Below are 6,908 nucleotides of genomic sequence, written 5' to 3' on the forward strand. Positions count from 1 at the left end.
TCTTCAAAACAGCTGTTCACCACCACCTCTTACCATCCTCAATCCAAATCCTCGATATTTTCTACCCACGCTAATCCTCCCCATACCCACCTCCTTCAAATTCCCTACTTTCCTTCCTGAAAGTCCCTGTAGTGCCCATCTTGTTTACATGGTGCACCTGGCCTCATCCCTCTCCATTCCACAGATCTCCTCATGTCTCTGTTCCACACTGTTTTTTCATTCCCTCCCCCCCCCACCTTGTGTCCTGCTCCCCTTGTTGTGTGTTCTATTTGTTTATTCTAATACGAGCCTCAACAGTGTGTACAAAAAAAAAACAAAAAAAACTTTTGTCCATTTCACATGTGAAAGCGGGACATTTTAGTGGTCAGTCAGGAAGTGGGACACGTCAAGTCAAATTGGGACTGTCCTGCCAAAATCAGGAAGATGGGACAGTATTATTAAGTTCTTCCCCGAGTCTCAATATCTCCATCAAATACCTGCGATGAGAATATTTGTAACCTCCACCACCAAAGGTGGATGGGGGTTATGTTTTCATCCTGTTTGTCCGTCTGCCTGTTTGTTTGTCTGTAAGCAGGATATCTCAAAAAGTTATGGACGGATTGGGACTGAACTAGGTGTTGTGGTTTGATTTGTGCCAAGGACGAATTGATTCAATTTTTGTGAAGATCCAGATCTGGATACTAGAATTTTTAAGTGATTCTTCACTATTGAGAGGTGGGGCCAAAAACGATATATTGTTGCGGGCCAGGGATCGGTTGCGAGCACAACCGCAAGGTGGAGAAGTAGGGTCGACTCTGCCGAACACCCGGAATTTATATGTCGTCACCCTGGATAACTCCGGAGCCGACGGGTCCTTTATTGGACCGAAGATCGCCAATAGGTCGACCGTGTGGGATAGGGTCGATTGCCAATTTAAATTTACCTAAATACCCACGTCATCCAAACTACCGGGGAAACATCCTCGGCGGAGCTCGAGCGGAACGAGCCAGTAGCGTGCTCGAACTGTGCGTAACCCGAGCGGATGGTTACCGAGATCCGTCGGTCCAAACGTACATCTACGGCAACAACGGCCTTTCTAATTCACACCGTGTTAAATCAATAAAAGAAACACAAAAACGAGCTGATACATTTAACAAATAGGGTATTTATTAACAGTAGGTGGGGAAGGAGGGAAGCATGTAAGGGAAGAGTTATCATGACTAATAAGAGATGCAAGGTAAATAATGTACAGCGAAGGCACTTAACAATTTACTACTTAAAGACGGGCCCACCGACAGACACACACACACAGATACCCAGAAGGACATGGACCTGTCCACCTCATGTGGCTTGGCTGACACGAGCGAACCAGGCCAGCGTCGAGATGCGGTCCGAAGAACCAGGCGCTAACGACGGGATGAGCAGAGCCTAGAACACATGCCCAAAAAGCGGTCCGAAGAACCAGGCATCAGCGAGAGCGATCAAAGTCCAGAGCTCCGCTCAGTGCTCGTCCCGACAGCCAAAACTACCCCCCGCCCCCCTCAGCGCTCGTCCTGACAACCAAAACACTCTTTTTACAGCAGATCCACAGCACTTATCCTCGGCTCTCCTTTCCTTTCTTTCTCTCCTGCCCAATCCGTTCAGGCATGGCCCTCTCTCATTGGCTGCCCAATGAGAATCTCGCTCGCACCCTCCAATTCGCTGAGAGGGGTGCCATGCCCATATTTTGAGCGAAATCCAAGATTCCAACACCTCAAAGAAACCCTGCCTGGCACATTGGACTCCGCCCACGTACGTGCCGACACGCACGTAGGCCATGACATCGGTCAGAACGAGGTGAAGGTGAGGGTGATGCTGGTGTTGTTGTAGTTGATATTGGTGGTGTGAACATAAAAGAAAACCCTGACTATCAAAATAACTCCGCAGTGCATGAACATTTAATTACCCATTGATCAAGGGAAAGGGAGTTATTTATCCACATTTACTCATCGAAACAACTGAGCTATAGGTGACGGCTGTCTGTCTGTGTGCACAAGGCTTCCAGATTCGTAACACTATAGCACCACATAATAATTATGGACAGGTTATTACAAAACTTGCTGGATGAGTTGGATCGGTGATAAGAACAAGCCGATTCGATTTTGGTTAAGGTCCGGAGGCAGATCCAGCATTATCAGTGGAGTACAATTCTTGGTGGATGAGTTAGATAGGTGACAAGAACAAGCTGATTATATTTTGGTTAGGTCCATAATCGAAATCTGGTCTATCAGTGGGTTACAAAACATAAACCGTTTAGCCTGGCAGAGGTGTGCCCTCTATACCATCAAGTGCCATCCTCGTTCAAATGATGTGAGTATGAAGAAAAAATAACCTGCCATAGAAATGCATTTATCGTGTTGCAAGCTTTATTCAAACATCACAATGTGAGGTGATAACAAAGCTTTCTTTTGAAATTAATCCAACAGTAGTTGGGTGCAGATATAATTGGGCGCAGCTAATGGAGTTACACCGTCGGGTGTAACTAGGAATTATCACCTGCCCTGCCCTGTCCTGCCATGTTGCTGCCGTTTCACGGTTTGGCCAAATAAAATGAAATACCAGTTGATTATCTGGAGTTTTTTGGAAAAAAAAAAAAAAAAGGAAGGAGGAGGCCCCTTTTTATTTGTTATTTGTTATTATTAATTTTTTTCAAAATGGCCGCCATCTTTTCGTACTCCACAAATCATGGACCCGACATGCCAATTTTTTTTTTTACATGAGTCATGCACCAAATATGACAGTTTTCCACCCCCAAACAGATATGACATGGGTCATATATCTGACACGTCACATACACACTCACTAAGTCTATTAAAAAATACAATCCACAGTTCTAAACAAATATAAAATAAATTTATGTCGAAATACAAAAAAACTACACACTTCGTGCCTTTTACAATTATTGGCTCTGCCATCTTTCAATATAGATCTGCAGTAAGCATTTAATGCACAGACTTACTTGTGTGGGATGTGGGCTCACGAGCACTCCCTGGTCCAACTCCCGACTTGCGAAATCGGACACAACACCACATAGCGAGCGTCGCTCATCAAGAACTGTTCTTGTAATATCACGGCTTAAGGTCTTTAATCCCCTTCCGAATTTGCAAACAGATGAAAACCATGTTCAAAAATTAATGCCAAATCATGAAAATGATTCGTCACGGTCACACAATTTGTCCACATTCTACAATCTGAAGTGTGCACTGGATTTTACTACAGCGGCTGCGATGGAACTTACTGATGCAGACATGTACACTCCATAATAAGAGAGCAATAAATCATGAACTTTGGGCAAACCGCTGTCTGGGAGAAGGCAGAACTGAAGAAAAGGACTCAGCGCTGAGAAAAATTAACATGTTGAATTGCATGGAGTTGTATGCTGCCCTCTCATCAGCCAAGCCACACTTGTGCAAATATGGCCTTTGTTTCTTTATTAACAAAATACCGGGGGATGGAATTGTTAAGTCAGTGCACTGCGAGAGAATGTGTGGGAAAAGTTCTCAACACATGGAGTTGGGAAACAATGTATGTGTGTGGGATTAGAACAGGTGCTGCTAATATGTATGTGCCATTCAGAGCTGACCCGCGGTTGTCCTCTTGGGTACGGGATGGTCATCGGAGAAAGGAGGGGGCAATGTTGTGGGGATGTGTTAATAGTTAAACAGAGTGAGGTCGTGTAGATATTTCATTATTAAATGCGTAGCTTATGAGTATGGAAAATGTGTATGAAGGTTATAACGTGTCGAAGCATCTTTAGACAAATCTTAGTTGGACTCCTCAATCTTCTATTAACTGGTCCTTCAAAGTTATATACGGTCTCGAGGCTGCTAAAGTTGGAAGTTAGCATCTTCGGAGGACATGGAGAAGCTGTTAAAGCACTTGAAAACCCCATGCCGAAGCAGTTATAGAGAGATGAAGAGATCAGAGATGGAGATGAAGTGCTCACTGTCGGCAGATGATAAAAAATTTGTTGTAAAGATGGAGATAAAGTGCTTATTCTGGACATATAAAAGCAATCGGCAGATAACAAGCAGCTGGAGAACGCTGTTCTCCATGGAGCAAATTCCTCCATGGAGTCCTCAGAGAGGAGTTCTGTGTTCACCTCGGTGCTTTGGGATGTGCTGAGCTTGCAGAGAGAACAACTGAGATGCACCTCGCTGAACGAGCTAGTTCCTGGCTCATTCCTGATCGACGTGCATATCGAGCAGTCACCTCCTGTTGGGACTGCAATTAAACTGCCTCCAGACCTTTTGCCATTCTCCATCTCTGGGTTTGTCGATTGTCTTTGTTGGTAAACTTCCCCAGTGTGTGTGTGTGTGTGTGTGTGTGTGTGTGTGTGTGTGTGTGTGTGTGTGTGTGTGTGTGTGTGTGTGTGTGTGTGTGTGTGTGTGTGTGTGTGTGTGTGTGTGTGTCATGATGTTTGTCGAGTGGATGGATGATAAGATACGCAGTCAAACCAAACAGATTGCGTGGGAATCTGGGAACAGAACAGGGAATGGTAAGTTTATCTGTATATGACAGTTATAGTACAGTATGTACATAGATTTTGACATGTAATCAATGATACTTGTTTTTCTCTCCTCTGTTCTCCCTTCACCCATTTATTAACTCTGATTTCTATAATTAACTTGTGTTGGTAGAGTAAAGTTCGAAGAAAAGATCAATTTGGCTATTCCGGCAGATGGCGTATCGTCTCTCTCATAAATGCAGTGCGAAATTGGTGATCGTGCAGGTGGAGGATTTTACGTTGAGTCCATCCCCGGTCAATCGTAACAATGGTTCATCAGGATTGGAATTGGAACATTGGTCCGAATCCAGCAGCCATAACAATACATACAGTATATATATATATATATATATATATATATATATATATATATATATATATATATATATATATATATATATATATATATATATATATATATATATATATATATATATATATATATATTGTTGTGGTTGACCAAATTCGCAAACCACCATTCAGGTCCCTAAGGTGAGATATCTCGGTAATTATATGTGTAGTTAGGCCCAAACCCGTTGTCTAGAGGGAATAAATGTCATTCATGCGGGCTGCGACTCTTCAGGATAGCCGTTTTTCTTTTACTATCTTTATTTTGGACCAGCCGCCATTATTACCACCACCAACCACGTCACAACGCCACTTCACAATAACAACCACCAACCACAACGCCGCTTCACAACAACAACCACCAACCACAACGCCGCTTCACCACAACCGCCACGACCTTTACCGTCACAACTCGCCACCATCTCATCCACACCATCTCGCGCCACTCGTGGGCGCCGATGCTGGACTCGTGCGGGGCGCGCACCGAGCAGCGTGTTCAAAAACATCACAGACTTTCCGCAGAAAACGGATCAAAAACGACTCACGCCCACTTTTGTTCCGTCCAATCGGTGAGCGAGGGGCGATTTGGCCCCGCCTCCAGGGCGTTGGAGGGCGGTCGCTATATGCAAATTCATGGATCAAAAAGCATTCACGCCCACTTTTCCTCGGGCCAATGGGGAGCCAGGTGAAGGGTCGGAGGCAAAGGGTCAAGGGTGAAAGAGCGAAGCCACGGGGCTTATATAAACGGCTGCGTTCGTCAGTCAAGTTAGTTAAGAGTTGGAAGTTGAGTTGAGTGTGCGGAGTTCAAGAGAGTCGTCGGTGGAGCTGGAAAGAAGTGGTACTAGTCAGAGTGAAGAGGACGGAGCTGTGGAGAGGTGACGGCGGCAAAGGCGGACGAGGGGGTGCTCGCGTCGGTGCCGGGAGCTGCACAGGGAGAGGCCAGCAACGCGACCGAGGTGGAGGAGGAGATGCTCGCCGCGGGACCCGAGTCAGGGTGATAGCCTCCTTCCCCCGAGCATCAGCACCCCCTCCTGTTCCCCCCCCCCCCGCGCTGAGATAGTGCGACAAAGGGGGCCCCCTTCCCACCCCCTACCAGACACTGTCCGCAAGGCCCGCGGAGTTGAGGCACCACCGCCGCTCCGCGTCTCATCATCGGACGGGTAGGCCCGACACGGTCTTGGCCCCAGGCCCGCCTACCCCCCTCATCCTTGAGGGTGGTTCTCTTTTCTTTTGCTTTGGGAATATGTGTTGTCGGCGCCGTCTGTGAAGTAAAATTGTATAAGTGTTGCCGTGTGCCCGGTAGTCGGATAGATCTGCATTGTTGCATTTGCCTTTTGTGTAATATTACATTGTCTTCTTCTTTTACATGTGCTTTTGGTGGAATTGTATATGTGTGCTTTCCGTTCATCGCGAAATAAATGTGCTTATTGTTGAACTGTTTTCCCGCTTCGCTTCGTCTTTTCTTTCATTGAATCTCCATCTTACTTCACGTAAAGGGTTGGTCGTGGGCTAAAACGCCCGATAATTAATCGAACCGTTGAGGCCGACGAATAACACCGCTCGGTTATCCCGATAGTACGGAACGGGTCGCTTAAAGTGGCCCGTGTCCGAAGTCGACCTGCGGCGAGGTGCGATCGCCCGGTCTACCCTCCGTGTGGGTACTTAGGTAGGTCGAATTTGGCGAGCAACCCTATCCCACACGGGGGCCGATTGGCACGATCGCGGTGAGACCGAAAGGTCCACCCGTGACTGGTTCCCGGCGTTAGTCCGAGAGGGTCACGACTGGATTGTCCGTCCGGTGGGCGACGTGCCGCGATTCGAGTTACGTGGCCGTCCGCACGCCGGCGGGCGCGAATCCGCAACACTGGTGTCAGGTCGTGCGATATAAACCCATCGCCCTCCTCGCGGCACTGGTATTGGAGAACGGGAAAACGGGCTCTCCTGTCTCCGGCTAAATTCACGGGAATCGGTCCAGGGGTGAGAGGAGCGACCCCCGATTCCCTCCAAATTATGAGCGAGCTAAATTAACCCTTTA

This window comes from Eptatretus burgeri, chromosome 1, assembly GCF_056783735.1.
Source record: "Eptatretus burgeri isolate ZD-2024b chromosome 1, Ebu_testis_v1, whole genome shotgun sequence".
In the NCBI taxonomy this organism is placed as follows: Eukaryota; Metazoa; Chordata; class Myxini; order Myxiniformes; family Myxinidae; genus Eptatretus; species Eptatretus burgeri.